The following is a 15,330-nucleotide window of genomic DNA, read 5'->3' as shown; positions in this document are numbered from 1 at the left end:
AGGCGGAACTCTGTAAAGGGACCGGAAAGTTTGCCTGCTGCAATTCTCTGAGTTAGTCTCTAAGGTGCAATCCTACCCTGCCTATTGTAAACCCCAGAGATTCAAGAGAGCCCTACTTCTGCTGGTGTGTCCCCATAGGCATGCTGATGTTCAGCATGGGTCTTGAAGTCTTAGAAGGGTGAAAGGGTTCAGCACCTCTGAAAACAGAGGCAGAAGAGCTTCATCAAGGCCAATAGAGTACATGGGGCTGTGGATCTGCCCCTGCACAATGCATGGGCACCCCTTTCAGGATGTATGTGTGATGTACAGTGACAATGGGAACATTGCAGATAAATGCTTTAGTGACCTCAGCCTCTGGGAGCGGGGCTCCTGAAAACAGGCCGAGCCAGGCAAACATTTTCAGCAAAGAACAGATTTAGCGACGCCAATGTGTTTTCCGAGTAGGCAGCTGGCAGGTACGTTGGCTCCCGGGTGGATAGGCCTGCCACTCACAGAACTAGAGCCCCTAAGCCCCTATGGGGTTGTTCCTCATGTCTCTGCCTATCTTGAGTGTCTTTCCATTTACTTCAATGGGAGCTGGATCAGATTCCTATTTAGAAAATACTTAAATAAAACCCCCAAAGTATATATTTAAAAAAAAAAAAAAGCGCCACACTGAAATCCTCCTAGGACACCACATGATACTTATCTTGCATCCATAGAGAGGTAGAAAATGTATTAATTGGTTTCCTGGCCAAGGTGGCTTTTTATTTTTATCCAGGAATCACATAAAAGCCCTGTGAATGGTTCAGACACTCGTTGCAGTTTGGAAGTCTCCATCAGTCCATCTCGTCTCACCCTTGGGCGAGCCCTGCAAATCTCCCTTCTCCTTCGTTCCAGCTTTTTTTCCTCGTCTCAACAAGCAGCTGATTGGGAACAGGGAAAGGCTGCTCCTGTGCTACCGCTCTATTTCATTTTCAGAAGAATCAACAATAATGCAGGTCAGAGCATGGTGAATTTCCAAATGTCAATTTTTCATTGAAAAACAATACATTTTGACTTTAAAGCGAAGCCTGTTGGGATTTGAGAAGGAAAAATTAGTTTTTAGGTTCCTGGTGAACAACCTGACAACTGAAGAAAAGCTGAGAACACATTTCTCACAATATCCGTCAATAAGCTAGTTTTCCCATGCAAAAAAAAAAAAAAAAATGCTGGCAAATATTCGACTGTCCCTAGCGAAGAACAAATTCACACACGATCAGGGCATGGGTGATTTCTTCTCTGGGACTGTTAGCACCAAGGGATTTGCTTTAAGAAATGAAGACCTTAAGAATTTCAGTTGATGGTCAGGATTTCCATTTGTTTAAATTTATGACATTAATGCATCGTTACAGCCAGCATTTTCAAGTTGTAGCCATTGATTTTTTTCTTTCTTTCTTTATAGGCATGTCAGTGGTTGAGCACATGATCTGACACTCCTTGGGCTCTCTGAACTCCATTTAAAGTCAATGGATATTTCAGGCACTCAGCAGCTCTGGAAAGCAGGAGGACATAGAGGCTGCAAACTGGGCATATAAAGATGGAAGCACCCAGGAGGCAACACTGGAAATTTTGGCTCTACATGCTTGACAGTTCGATGAGACAGACTTCAGTCACTGGAGTCCTGAGTGTCTCACAGGATGAAGACAACAAGCAGTGAGAGTGAATTTTGATGAAGGTAAAATCTTGCCAAGTCATGTGTGAGTGATTTTTGACGTTCTCTGGAGGTAAATCACATATAGCATTGACCTTGTGAGTTGCTTTGCAAAAGTCAAGCCAGTCATTATGCTTGCTTTCACACCTAGACAAGTTGTATTAATTTTCTTATCCCGGGATTCTGATGGAGACAGCTGCGCACTACAGTTTCACCACAATTTGACTCATCCGACTTCTCTGAGTAACGTCCAAATGTCCAATGAACAGCTGCAAGAAGCCTCATCAACTCATTACGTCCCACTTCCTCCTCCTATGGATTTCTTGTTTTTACAGCATTTCTTTTAATCCTAGAGGCTTCCAAAATAAATGGCCAGAACAGGATATCGGGAAGCCTTCCTTCTCATTCTTTCTGAAAACAGTGGAAAGCCTCGTAGGCTAGGGACTGAAATTGTATGTCAATCAGTTTAAGTGACAGGAAACTGGTTTAAACCTGCAGCGGAACAGAAGTTCAGTGCCCATAAACCGCTTTCAAACTGGCCAGAGCCAGTTTATGATAAATGTAGTTGGAGGCAGTATCAGACTTCACTGATTTAGGTCAAACTGGTTTATGGAGCTTCTGTCCCAGACCCTACTGAATTAACTGAGAGATGACAAGCTCTCTTAACAATGAAATGCTAGCATTTCTATGATGGAACGTGGTCTGTCTTTAGCAGCAGACAGCAGCTTTGTAGGACAGCTTCAGACTGGAACGCCTAGTTCAAAACACAAGGAGAATTTGAGATGCGGGGACTATAGCTTCACTACAGCCTGCGAAGCTGTAGTTTGGCCGGGTGATCAGGACTTGCAAGCCGACTCTACTGAACAATGCCTGGCACCGTGAACAGTTATGATTAGCGAGGACCTAGACTTATAGTACTGTATCCTCAGTGCTGGGATGAGCACCCAACAGCAAGGTGAATATTACTGTCTGGATTGAGCAGGACACCTGATTTGAAGGCAGGAGGTTTAGGTTATGTTCTTGTACGATCACTCGTCTTCCCTGTGCCTGGGCTTCCTCATCGGAAAATGCAGTAACAGGGCTCAATTTATACAAAGCTGGAACAGCATCACCCAACAAGAGGGGATCGATGGTCCATTTTTCAAGCATGGCATCTTCCATGCATGTGGCATTCTGCCTTGTTAGAGCAGGGGACTGCAAGTCGAGTCCTGGGTTACATTCCCAATGACCTGCCTCACACAGGGGTGGGAGGGTTAATCATGCCTTGTATAGATGGTTTTGAAATCTCTCAAAAGGCATTGAATAACTGGACAGTTGTTATCAATAAGGCGACTTCAACGCTGGGTCAGAACGTGAAGAGGCCGGAGCCTCGAACTGGTTGGTATCCTTAAATGTAATGAGCCCACAGCCATGTTCTTGTTCAAACTGATCCATTACCTTTGTTTAAAGGGCCTGAAAGCTGTTGCAAGGGACACACCTGAGCTGCAACTATGTCAGTGCACACTGCAAAACAGCAGAATTGTAATCTCCTAAATTATGCCCCGCGCTTACCTTTTCTTGCACTGCTTGTATTATTATAATCTTGATAAAGGCACTCCAAGGTGAGAAGCCGAGCTTCATAATTCACACCTACTTGCAAAAGGCAGTACTCAGACAAAGCTCTAGCTGTGAATTATTACACCTGAAGTCACATCCCGGAGTGTGTTAGCATCAAGATTTAACATACAGGGTGGGGGAGGAGGGAGAGGAGCCCGGCGCTTACTTAAATAGAAACCAAAATTTGCCGATGCAGTCTCAGTGTCCCTCCGGCCAAGAGCAAACCCGGGAAAAAATGGAGGTTTAAGTCATACAAGGAGAATTCAGTATCGAAGTGCTGTTGGTTACATCAGCCTAACAACTGTTTATGCAAACAATCTGGCTGACTCATTAAAGTGCTGCTCTGATCGGCTATTAACTGCAAGTGACAGATTAAGAGGAGAACAGCATGAGACAGATACTTCAGCACTGAGAGCAAAACATGCTGGTAGCTTAATCTGTGTTTTCATTCTTGCACCCATCTACTTCCCTCTTTCCCAGCACGTCACCTGTGGGATTTACACTGTCCGGTGCATATCTTGGCAGGCACCTAGACATTTTTGCCGTCGCCGCCGGTACCCTGTAGCACCCACATATCCCTCTGACATTCCACATAACCCACCGCAGCAGCCGCGCATTCCTCTCTGCATTTCTGAGCACTCCTTAGATCACAGATGCTGTTGGTATCACCCACTGTGCTTCAATGCTTCTTAAGTCCCATGCACATTCTTTAAGGCCTAATCCTTTCAAATAATGGTGCTTTCCCTAAGATGTTGCTCTGGTTCTGATGGAGAGAGGGCTGAGATAGCTTAAGCAACGGAAAAAGAGTAAGCTAGGACATGTCAAGCACTGGCAAGAACAGCTTAAAGATAGCTGCAACTGCCGCTCCGTTATACATTGCATGCTACTAGTGTCCTCCAATAAGCTTCACCTGAACAGACCCCTGGTTTGCCATCGTGGTCCACTGAAGTCAAGGGATCTTTGTATGGGAGTAGGGAGAGGGCCTGTACAGAGCTCCTGGGGGATGTTGGATGGACTTGGGTGCCAGTGACAGGGGTTCAGTTCCTAGCTTTACCTGTAATCTGGAGCAAGGTGTACCCTTTGCCTACTTGTCTTATTTAGACTGCAAGCTCTTCACAGCAGCAATGACCCTTAACAGTGGTAGGTGCAATGAGGTTTGCATCTCAGCTGGACCCCCCAGATGCTTTTTGGACATGAAAAGACATGGCCAGATTTTCCAAACAGCCTAGGCACATGCGGCAGCATGGGGAGAATTAGTGTGGGATGGGCTCAAAGGTGGGATATCTCTAGAAATGTCCAAACGCAAAACTTGGAGGTTTGTTCAGGCCCTTTCCTGGGGGGCTAAAAGGCCCTTTTGGACCCTTACTTAGGGTCCAAAAGGCCCTTTCCTGGAGTCCCTACTGCTTTACCTGGCACAGAAGCTCAGAATGATAAAGAGCTGAGCTGATGCCCAATGGGATCTGAATCTGGAAGGTTTCTTACTGGAGCTGGTTGAACTATTTAAAACATCAGCATTTTGACAAAATTTCAATGGGAAATATATTTGGGAAGAATTAACAACATCTTAGTCAACGTTATTTCACGTTAATTATTGAGTAACCAGAGAGCTGGCCTAAACACTTTTTTTTTCCACTCAGATTCTTTTAAATTACTTTCCTCCAAAAGGAGAATTTGGAGGTGAAATGGTGGTGGGGCAGAAAAATCTCTGCAAATGTCCATCCTCTTCTATTCTTGGCTCTGAAGTTGGGGCTTCAGCAACTGAACTGCCTCCACGGGCTGCAGCAGTTTAAGCACTGATGAAAAAGCAGAGAGACTGAGAAAATTTAATTCTTAAACAATAAAGGCGGACATTAAGAAAGCGATGGTGAGGTGCAAATGGCAGGAAATGTTTCTAAGCCCTCCTTTGTGTTCATATACACACACACACACACATATACACACACACACACATATATATGTGTATATATAATATATATTTATAAAATTATGTGCAGTTATATATAGACCATGTATAATAAACCTATTTCTAAGCAATCTCAGCCACTACCCACACAGCAGGAAGACACTGAGAAATTGCCAATTATTTATTTATTTACTTTCCTGGAGGCGTCTGCTTTTAATCCTGCACAGCGCAGGAACACACACCCGCTGCTGCTGAAATGCAGGCTGTATTGATTCCAATGCGGAATATGTAAAGATGGGAGACATTCTTATCTCTGCAGGAAATAAAAGCGCTGGTCTTATATTTATGGGTAAGTCTGAGACGAACTTGCAGGAAGCAGTTACTCACAGATGCAGTCGGTCTAGGGAGCCCCCGTCACAGTGTGCATCTCCCTTGTAGAAGGACCACTAGCTCCTGTGTTGGAGGTGCTCTTAAATGGCATTTTAAAAGTCATTGCCTATCCCTTTGTGCCCTAGGAGTTTTGCAAAGGGGTTGAAGGGGAGCAAAGAATCTTCCTCCATACCCCTCTGCCTTCTGCACTGCCGTATACACTGAACTTTAAGCATGCAGTGAACTGCTTTGCTTATGGGTGAACCTAATCATGTATTTTGGTGGCCATTTGAGTGAGGGTTTATCCCAGGAATGGTTTTCTGCCACAACATATTACCAGCCCGTGCCAGTAGAAAGGCAGTGCCTTTCAAAGCCCTTCAGCCCCTTGGCTTCTAGCTCAGAGGCAGGACATTTACTTACTACAGAGATTTGCTGATACCTGTGACCAAACAAAATCACTTGTTAGTAATATAAGCATCTATGCCTCCAGCCAGAGCTGCGTTATCACTGATGCATATATCAATTCCTGTTTAAGAGGCTTGCTTCCTTGTAATTGCATCCAATAGCCTTCTTTATATGCTCATAAAAACCTGAAAAAAAAAACCAAAGTCCTGATTCATCTCTTACTAAGTGCAATGCAAACCAAGATGGATTCCATTATAGGCGAAAGGCCAAGAGCCTCTGCAAATAAATTCAACATAGCTGCTGGGAAACCAATGCAACCATGCTGACTTACACCAGATGAGAATCTCGTCAAATGTAAAACTGTTGCAAGGGTCCAGATGTGCAAAATGCTCGGACTCCTCTTAGGGTTGCCAACACTTCTGGATTGCCAGGGAGTCTCCAGGAATCAAATATAAATCTCCAGGAGACTACTGAGAGTCACCTGGGAGACAAATGATAGGGCATTTATTAAAATAAATATTAAACGTTGACTCCAATTTATACAGTAGTCCAGTGGGTTTTTAAAACATAATAGTAACGTGCCTTTTCCTTCCTGATGTAAAGTCTACGCCCTATAATCCATAACTGATATACGCAAGCACACGGGCACGTTTGTGTTGTGTCGTGGGCACGTTGGTGTTCTGGAAACCTCCTGGAACAGATTCACAGCTGGCAACCTTACCTTTGTCCCCAGCTGAGATGGGGACAGAATCAGGCTCCAGTGGGGGCAAGGTGGGGAAAAACACACAGTTATCCCAGATTGCATCTTTCCACTCCTGTTTCAGATTCATCTCATCCTTTATCAAGGCTATTGGGTCACTTCTTCTAGCAGCTTTGCTTGCTGAAGCCCTAAGAACTCGTTGAGACACACAAATTACACACAGAGACTAGAACAGTATAAAGGTGTGTGTATAGGAAGAGGAATATTATACTGGTATTTATATTGGTCTCACTGGTCCTCAGTAGGTGTCGGGTTGGTTCATTAAAAACCAAACCAAACAAGTGAGCAAGTTAAAAAAAAAAAGCCACTAACTGAAAATTATACCAGTATAATAAAAAAAGTGTATGGACCAAACCATAGAATAAAAACAATTGGTTTTAGGCAGTGAGCCAAAGATGGTTCGTATATATTACTTGTTTACCTGTTGGGGCATTTTCACCGTCGTATAAATGCACACACACACACACACACACACACACACACACACACACACACACACACACAAGACTTGAAAGAAGTAAGAAGTCGAACCCACCTGAGAAAATAAAATATCATCCTATGAGATGCTTGATATATTGTTACTTTGATAAGTTCAAACAAGTGTGACTCACTATACAACCATTCTATCAATTCTGAACAAAAAACTGCATGGGATTATTATGCTTTTAATCCAAAGAGCTGGGTGTTTGGAATTCCTCAAGCCCTTTGTGGTGTCATATTAGCTAGGCCAGTCTCTCATGAAAAGAATGTATTGTTGAATAGAGTTGAGTCCGGATCTCTGCTCCATTGGGTTGATAAAATGGCAGTTGATTTAAAAAGAACCAGCTTGTCTGGAGAAAGGATTAGCAGATTAAGAGACTGCATGTAATTTTTTTTATGTAATGTAAAGTTACATTTCATAACTAAAAGGGATTAATTAAAATGTTAATAGAAGGAGAGAAAGGAGAGATGTTATTTTTCCAGGGACAAATGCCTCAGCACACATATGAACATTCGCTTTAGTTGCTGTTGCCTCAACAGTGGAGAATGAAATGCTATTCTCTGCGAATGCCGGTTGACACAGAGAGGAAGGAGGAGAGGTTTGTATGATAGCTCAGCATTTTATTTTCCTGTTGCATGCACTTGAGTTTCCATTAAAAAAAAAAAAAAGAAAACAACCAAAAAACCCAACCCACTACACACGTCTCTCTTGAAATTTTACATCCCATCCTGCATCGAGGGCGGTGACGTCTGCTTGCTTTGAAAGCAATACACTTTCTGGCTTTCGATGAGGTCTCTCTTCCTTTCTCCCTCCCTCTCTCTCACTCTGGCATGCTTCCTTTCACAAGGCCTGATTCTGACTTCATTCATACCAGTTTTATATTAACATCGCTCTGCCGAGTTAGCTTCTCAGCGGGTGTAAATTAGCATACCGGCACAGACTAGGCCATCTGACATCAGATGAGGATCTGACAGCTTCCCATGTGTTACGTTACATCTCACAGGTATTTCTGTGAATGGAGGTGCAGTCCAAAAGTACTGCAGGGCAGGAGGACTTTAGTCCTTTGTAACAGGGTTACAACATGAGGCCCTAAAATACGGCAAAAGTAACTGGGACATCTGTCCCTACCTTCGCCCAGCTGCACATATTTTTCTGCTAAAAAGTTCAAAGTCAATCACCCCAGGAGGGGTGGCAGGAGGAAGTGAGATGTTTACTGCCTGTGTCACCAAGTTTCAGATCATCTTAAAATCCTGTTGTTCATTTTTTTAATTCCCAGAGATGGATTTTTTTTTTTTTTTACTCATGAATTTTAAACTTTGCAGCTTTCTTTGATCCTTTTGTTAAGTCCTTCCCAGCAGGCTAACCAAGTTCGGCTTGGGTTAGTGCTTTGATAGGAAGCACCCAAGAAATGCTTAGATATTGAGGATGAAAGTGGCGCCGGCTTTTCAGTAGGTGGCAGCCTTTCCTCTGAATCGGCACCTTGTGCTGGATGATCTTGCAGGAGGTGCCATCTTTGAATGAAGAGATGCACCTGCCATCACAACTTCATGTGCTCGTTATATGTCTCCAGTTACTTTCCCCCATCTCAGCTCTACAAGGAGAGGTGTGAATCCTGGGGGGCTGGTCACATTTCTGCTCAGTTGACTATATACTGCCTCTGGTTGAATTGGCCAAATAATTGCATGATTTCAAATGAGACTTTTAATACTGGTGATTACCTATATTGTTTCCGATAGCCTCCAGCAAGGCACATAATGTGTGACTTTTGCAGAGTTTTATAATGAAATATATTCATACAGGGGTCCCCCCCCCTCCAAAAACATTTTTTTCATTTGTCTCTACCACCTATGTGATTGCACCTGTATCATAAGTGTCAGTCATCTTTCAGGTCTGTTGTTCCCATCTTAAATAGTTGGGTATACTTGTGTGGTCTTGTTGTCATGCTGCGCCTCAGAGCTGACTGCATGTCACTGCTGAAGTGCGCCACAAGTGTAAAGTACTTTTCGAATCGGTGACAGTGTATCATATCCGAACGTAGACATTTCCCTACTGGTTCAGACCACTGGTCTACAGCAGTATCCTGACTAGCATATGCCCCTACCAACTTTTTCTGAAGTCAATAAAAAATGATCCTATGGTACATAATTATGGAGACTTCACTAGGGACAGGTCTTCAGACCACCTTCAGTTCATGGCTAGTCGATGCCTTAGAACATGAACTTGATAACCATATCATCCCATCCAATGGACCCATGGATGCCCTCATTCTCTATCCAAACATCCCGTCCATTTTATAGTCCTGCTAAGTTCATGGCCTCAGCGGGGTCATGCAGCAACAAACTCTACAGGCTGACTGTATTTCTTTTTGTCAGTTTAAAATATGCTGCTTTACACTGAATCCTTCTTCTTGCACTATGAGAGAGCGCAAAGAGATGCCCCCGATCTAGTTTCTCTACCAGCTATTATTTTTCCGTACCTCTAGCGTGTCCCCACCCTTTTTCCACTTTGCGGATCTGAATTAGCTCTTCCCTTTTGAGCTTCACTCGTAGGGATTTTTCCCCCCATGTTTCCATTCATTCTTGTTGCCCGTCTCCAAGCTATCTCCTTTTCTACAGTATCGTTGACTGTGAGTGACCAGGAATACGGATAAAGCCATTGACTTAAAGGTGTTAGATTTTGAGTTTTATCTTCATGTTTTATGTCTCTCTTCATTTTGCTTGCTTTGTTTAGCCACTACCACCCTAAACAGAGGTTCCATCGAGCTGTCTACAGCAATGACCCATTTTTCCCCCCCATGAGTGATAAGCAGGTGTGCAGTTAGTTGAGATTATTTTTTCCAGGGTGAAATACTTTGCATTTGACAGTTAGGAATTTCCATCTGCCTTCACACTGCCCATTCACATGTGTTTGTGAGTTCCCACAGGAGAGGCACACCATCTTCTTTTGCACTGATGAGCTTAAAGACATGTAGCCGTCATCTGGAAGAGAGGGAAAAGGTGAGGTGGGAAAACTTTTAGCTTATTCACAAATATTTATGTGGCTGTAAACCTTAGGCAGCCTAAGACTAATTTTTGGCCATACTGACAACCCCCGCTTAGCGCTCTTAATTGGTTCCTGAAAAAAAAGAGCATTAAGCAAAACTAGCATTAAGCGAAACCGGAAGTTTTTGACAACCCACGATGGTAACCCCCAAGTGGTTTTAATGACCCAAGATGGCGACCGCGAGCGTTATAACAAAACTCGCTGAGCGCTAAGTGGAATCGGGTATCAATGTAAAATAGCGTTATAGCGAAACAGCGTTAAGCAAAACAGCATACCAACCTCCTGGTATTTTATTTTTCACGTGCGTTGTGGTAACCTGGAGGTCAGAGACCAGAACGGCATGGTCCTAGGCATGGTACACGTAGGGTTGCTCCTGTCCAAGAAGTTTCATATCTTTTCATCGCCATGTTCCACTGCCTCTGCCTTTGGCCCCGCAGCTTCATGGTCCACCCTCTGCAGTAACAATTAATGTATAGATATGATTACACTTCTCTCAAACACCCTTACTCTTTTTAGCAACTGCCTTTACTCTTTGGTAGGCCAGCATTCATTCATTCATTCCCTTGCAAACCTCTTCCTTCTGGTCAATTAAAGGACCTTCTGCTAGTTGATGTTGCTTCCTTGGCTGTTTGTTCTTCAAATTCCCGATTCGTCTTCTGAATTTCTAGCCCACATTTGGCTCCTTTCTACTGCCTGTGCTAGGGTTGGCTTTCCATTTTCTGATGATATCAACATGATGACGACCACATTGTGATACAAATATCCGATCTCTTAAAAATGCCATTGATGTGTAAGATAGAAATAGATGACAAACATTAATGCTACCATCTACTTCTCAAGTCCTTTCCATCTAAGGAAGATGCTGGAAAAGTGCAAACTATAACTAAAAATGCTTGGATTATTATTATATTAGATCAGCTCTCCCCATGTTATAGAACCTGTAGGAGTCAGATTTCCACCTTCACAGGGCCAGAATAACAACAGTAACCTTAGGGTTAAAGCATTCATCAACTCAGAATAGCATTACGATCAGACTGCAGTATATCCTTATAACATTTTATGTAAGCCAGACAAGATGATTTATAACTTATTCTCCCCTAGCTTCAATTAATTTCACTTAGGACATTTTCACAGTTGCACAATAAATGTTTAAATTAAGACATTTTTCTTCTTTCCCCCCCCCCTTGTGGAAATTGAATTGAATATTAACTGGTTATTGGGTGCCACTCATGGTCTGCACAATTACAGATAAGAACATCGATCTGGCAGGGAAACAAATTGGCTCTTAAAAGAGGGCAGTTTGGATCTGACAGGTTAAGATGATTAGGCATCTCTCTAATGGATTCTGTGCATTACTCCCGGATGTATGCAGGAAGTGGATCTGCCCACCCTACTTGCTGGTACCAAACAATTATCTGCTTCGTACAGGAAACCCAACTTGCAAAATTACCTGCTGAGGTTCAGGTCTGTTGTTTGCTATATAAATTACCTGGCTAGCAGTAAAACAGCATGGCTGAGTGGTGCAACCGGAGACCATTGTTCTGGATGGACATGGAAGTATTTTAGGGGGTATGTAGAGGAGATGATATGGTCTTTCATAAGCAATAGGTGCCATTAAATGCACAATGTTCTGAGTACCCCATACAGCAGGGTTGTTATAATATCCTGTGGTGGGTGTTAAGCATGGGACATACACACCAGTGCACTGCCACAGGATTTCACACTGTCTCACCATTTAGAGAGGAAGGGTGATGTTGGGGCACAAGCTACACCTTGGGTTCAAGGCTCTTCCATGCCACAGATGAGAAAGTCTCGACCCCGTTTCTGGCCAGTGGAGATACTAGCAGTTCTCTATTTCACAGGGATATGGCAAAGACAAGAAAGAATTATTCTGATAAAATATTATGACATGGTCAAATCGTTCCTTGGCAAACTCCAAGTATTTTGCAGAGGTGGTTGGATTTTCTGGGCACCGGTCAGGGACCCCCCACCCGAAACTCCAGGACAGCCACAGGTTATCCCATCCAACAGCTGCCTCGGGGGCCAAAAGAGACTCAAAATGTACAGATGAATGATAGGGCACGCAAGCAGGGAGATGTTCAGATTTTGATGCCTGTCATAAGATGGTGTAGGGAAGCCTGAATTCCTATGACATTGGAGAAATATTTTCTGAAACTAAATACCAGCCACACTTAAACAGGTCATAGTCTGACATCCTGAGAGGGGCAGCTCTCTCGGGGAAAAAAGTAAGAGAATATTGCTTCTATGTGGTCAGGAAAGTGGAGGTTGTCATATCTTTGTGGTGTTTGCAAGGTAGACTGTGGTGGTTGCTTTAAGGTTTTGATCCTTCTGTGTTGCTGAATTTAAAGAGAAAAAATTGCTGTTTTCCAAATTTCAGAGCTTTGATGAATAAGTCAATCAAATATTTTTAAATTTGGGGGAAAAAATGTGCCTCCTTCTTACCCCTTGACCAATTATGGACTGGCTTGATATTTGGGGAAAAAATAATGGATTTTTAAATAAAACCTTTTTCCTTTTTTTCCCCCCATTCTCCTCCCCAGTATCCTGAGCCAGCAGTAGGTATAAGAAAGTGATTTTTTCCCACCTAGTTAGTCCAGAGACTAAACCTTCCAAAAGTCTTTGTGTGTTTTGTGTTAAGAATATGTTGAGAGATCTTGTTATCAGTGCAGCTGAGATATTGCAGTGACATGAAATCTTGTAGATAATATAAGTTGAGCTGCACTCAGAAGGGCCCTGATAAAGCCAATGGAGGTTCAGAGAAAGCTACTTTTAAACTAACTAACCTTTATAACCCTTTCCAAAACTACCTACATCTTTTGACTTTTTATAAGAAATTGGGCCTAGGCCCAGATCTAAAGCTCTTAAAGTCATTGAAATGCTTTTTTCTTGACGTCAAGGAGCTTACAATCAGGCTCTCATTTTATTTTAAGGATGCAATAGCTTGTATATACAAACTGAAGGTTTGTGGACAAAACGACAGAGATGCAACTCCCACATGGCTCCATATCCCTGCGGCTAGCTGGGAATGAGGGTGTTAAATCAGCATCACATTTTGCTCCCTTGAAGTCAGTGATAGTTTTGCCATTGACTTTAATGGCTGCAGGATCAAACCCTTAATGGACACCACTTGTAAAAAGCTTTGACATCCCATTACAAGACGCCACAGTCTAAATAAACGACTGGTTGCGTTTTAACAAAATAAACAGTAATAAAATAATTTCAGTGCAGAACAATCAGGTGAACGGTTTGTCACCAGTATACATTTTAGTCTGGTTTTATAGTGATCAGAAGGGAAAAAGAGGCCTCTGACAATCTGGATTAACGCTGGTAGATGTACCTTTGAGAACTTTGAATTCTGTTCACTTTAAATCACATCATCCACCAGTGGAAATCAAACGTGATTGACCAATCAAACATACCCACTGAAGTCAAAGGGGTCCTTTGATTGACCTCAGTGGGCAATACATGAGGCTCACAGGGTTGAACTATCCTTTCACAGTGTTTACCCACAATAGTGAAGTTATTCCTGATTTGCACCAGGGGAAGCAAAAGATGACTAAGACCATAAGTATCCAAGTTCATTTTTTTTTAGTGTAATTTGGTAGTTCTGGACAGAGGAGTGCATTAAGCACTCATGAACGGAGCCCTACAGATTGAAATTCCCCCTTTCTGTCCCTGGAGAAGACACAGCTCAGCAGCAAGAGCACAAACTTTCTGCTATTAGCCTTCCCTTTTAGAGTAGGAGGGACTGTCTCTGCACATGAGGAGAGACTTCAGTGTGGACAGAAAACACCAGCTCATTTCCCATACAACCCTCTGCGGGTAGCAGTTGCTGGAAGCTACTGACTTGCACGGGACTCAACCTGGCAATGCAGAGATAAAATGTAGGTACTCCGATTATCTTGGTATAAATCCAGACATAGATGTATCTCTAGGCTTTCCTAGCATTTATCGCTGTAGGATTTGAGCACCTCACGAGCATTAAATAATTTATTCTTAGCATTCCTATGAGGCATAAAAGGAGCCGTGACATGAGACACTTGCCCGTGGTCACAGAGACAGGGGTATAAACCCAGGCCTTCTGAATCCTAAACTGCTCTCTATTTAATACAATCTACTCTTTACGTAGAAACTTTGGGGTGGGGAAAGTCCAAGGCTGTGCAGCTGTATAGCCCATTGCCAGTCCCCTCAGCTTTCTAATCTCCTCGTACCAAATTCCCTACCCCAAAACCAGCACCCATATTCTGAACGGTGATGGTCGATATTCTACGTGGCACCCCTTTTCTTTCAATGTGACATGGCAAGAGTTCTGTAATGATCAGAAGAGATTAATTGAATCCAAACTGTACAGCACATCAAATAAAGGAACAGGGACCCCATTTATCTGTTAAAGTTCTGAAAATGAAAAACATCTAATCACTCGTTCCCTTTGATGAAAGGCTCATTGTTCCACTCTATGGAGAGGCATTTCATATGGCACTGACCATACAGATTTTTTTTTTTGGTAAGTTCACTTCTAGAATTTAACTCTAATTATATTTGTGCCCTGCCAGAAATTATAAGTTTCCATGACACTGTGGTTTCTTGTTTTGGTTTTTTTTAAAGAAATATATTTGTTCCTAAGGAGGAGCAATTGGAAACTAATACAATTAAATACTTTGCTCTGCCTGCCAAGGACATTTGTCTGCTACTGTGCTACATCAGGTATGTAATGAAAGGCAAATGACAGCAAATCTTAATGCAGTAGGGAGCTTGGGTAACTGTAGTTTTATGTCAGGGATAGCTTGCTAGAGAAAAGCTGCATTGTATCTAGGATTAGCAGAACTGCAGGATTTCATTAATGACCGACCAGCTTTTTAGCAAAACAAAGATAGTTAGGGAGTAAAAGAGAACATGACTAGAATCTGTACCACTAATTGGAAATGTATATTATCTTCACTTTGTTAAGGAGGAGGCACTGGGTGTTCTATATTGTCATTTGGAGAATGTCAACTTGTACAATAGTCTTCCCAGATTGGGATGCTGGGTTACAAAAGCACCAACAGTGGAGCCTGTTGGTTTTTCCTTCCTGTACAGATTTG

At 42.7% G+C, this 15,330-nt stretch overlaps 1 long non-coding RNA gene across 1 annotated transcript in view; it reads right to left on the bottom strand.

The window, feature by feature from the left end:
* Positions 1 to 7,167: 7,167 nt before the first annotated feature.
* LOC149853462 (uncharacterized) overlaps positions 7,168 to 15,330 on the bottom strand; it is a 34,720-nt gene continuing 26,557 nt past the window's right edge. The window contains exons 5-6 of the long non-coding RNA XR_016439210.1: positions 10,508 to 10,681; positions 7,168 to 10,164 (exon numbers count right to left, since the gene is read on the bottom strand). This is a non-coding gene — a long non-coding RNA (uncharacterized LOC149853462). The remainder of the gene's footprint in view (positions 10,165 to 10,507; positions 10,682 to 15,330) is intronic.

The sequence above is a fragment of the Crocodylus siamensis genome, chromosome 14 (genome assembly GCF_052110815.1).
Source record: "Crocodylus siamensis isolate JL-2025a chromosome 14, ASM5211081v1, whole genome shotgun sequence".
Lineage (NCBI taxonomy): Eukaryota > Metazoa > Chordata > Crocodylia > Crocodylidae > Crocodylus > Crocodylus siamensis.
This window is presented reverse-complemented; position numbering and strand designations above follow the sequence as displayed.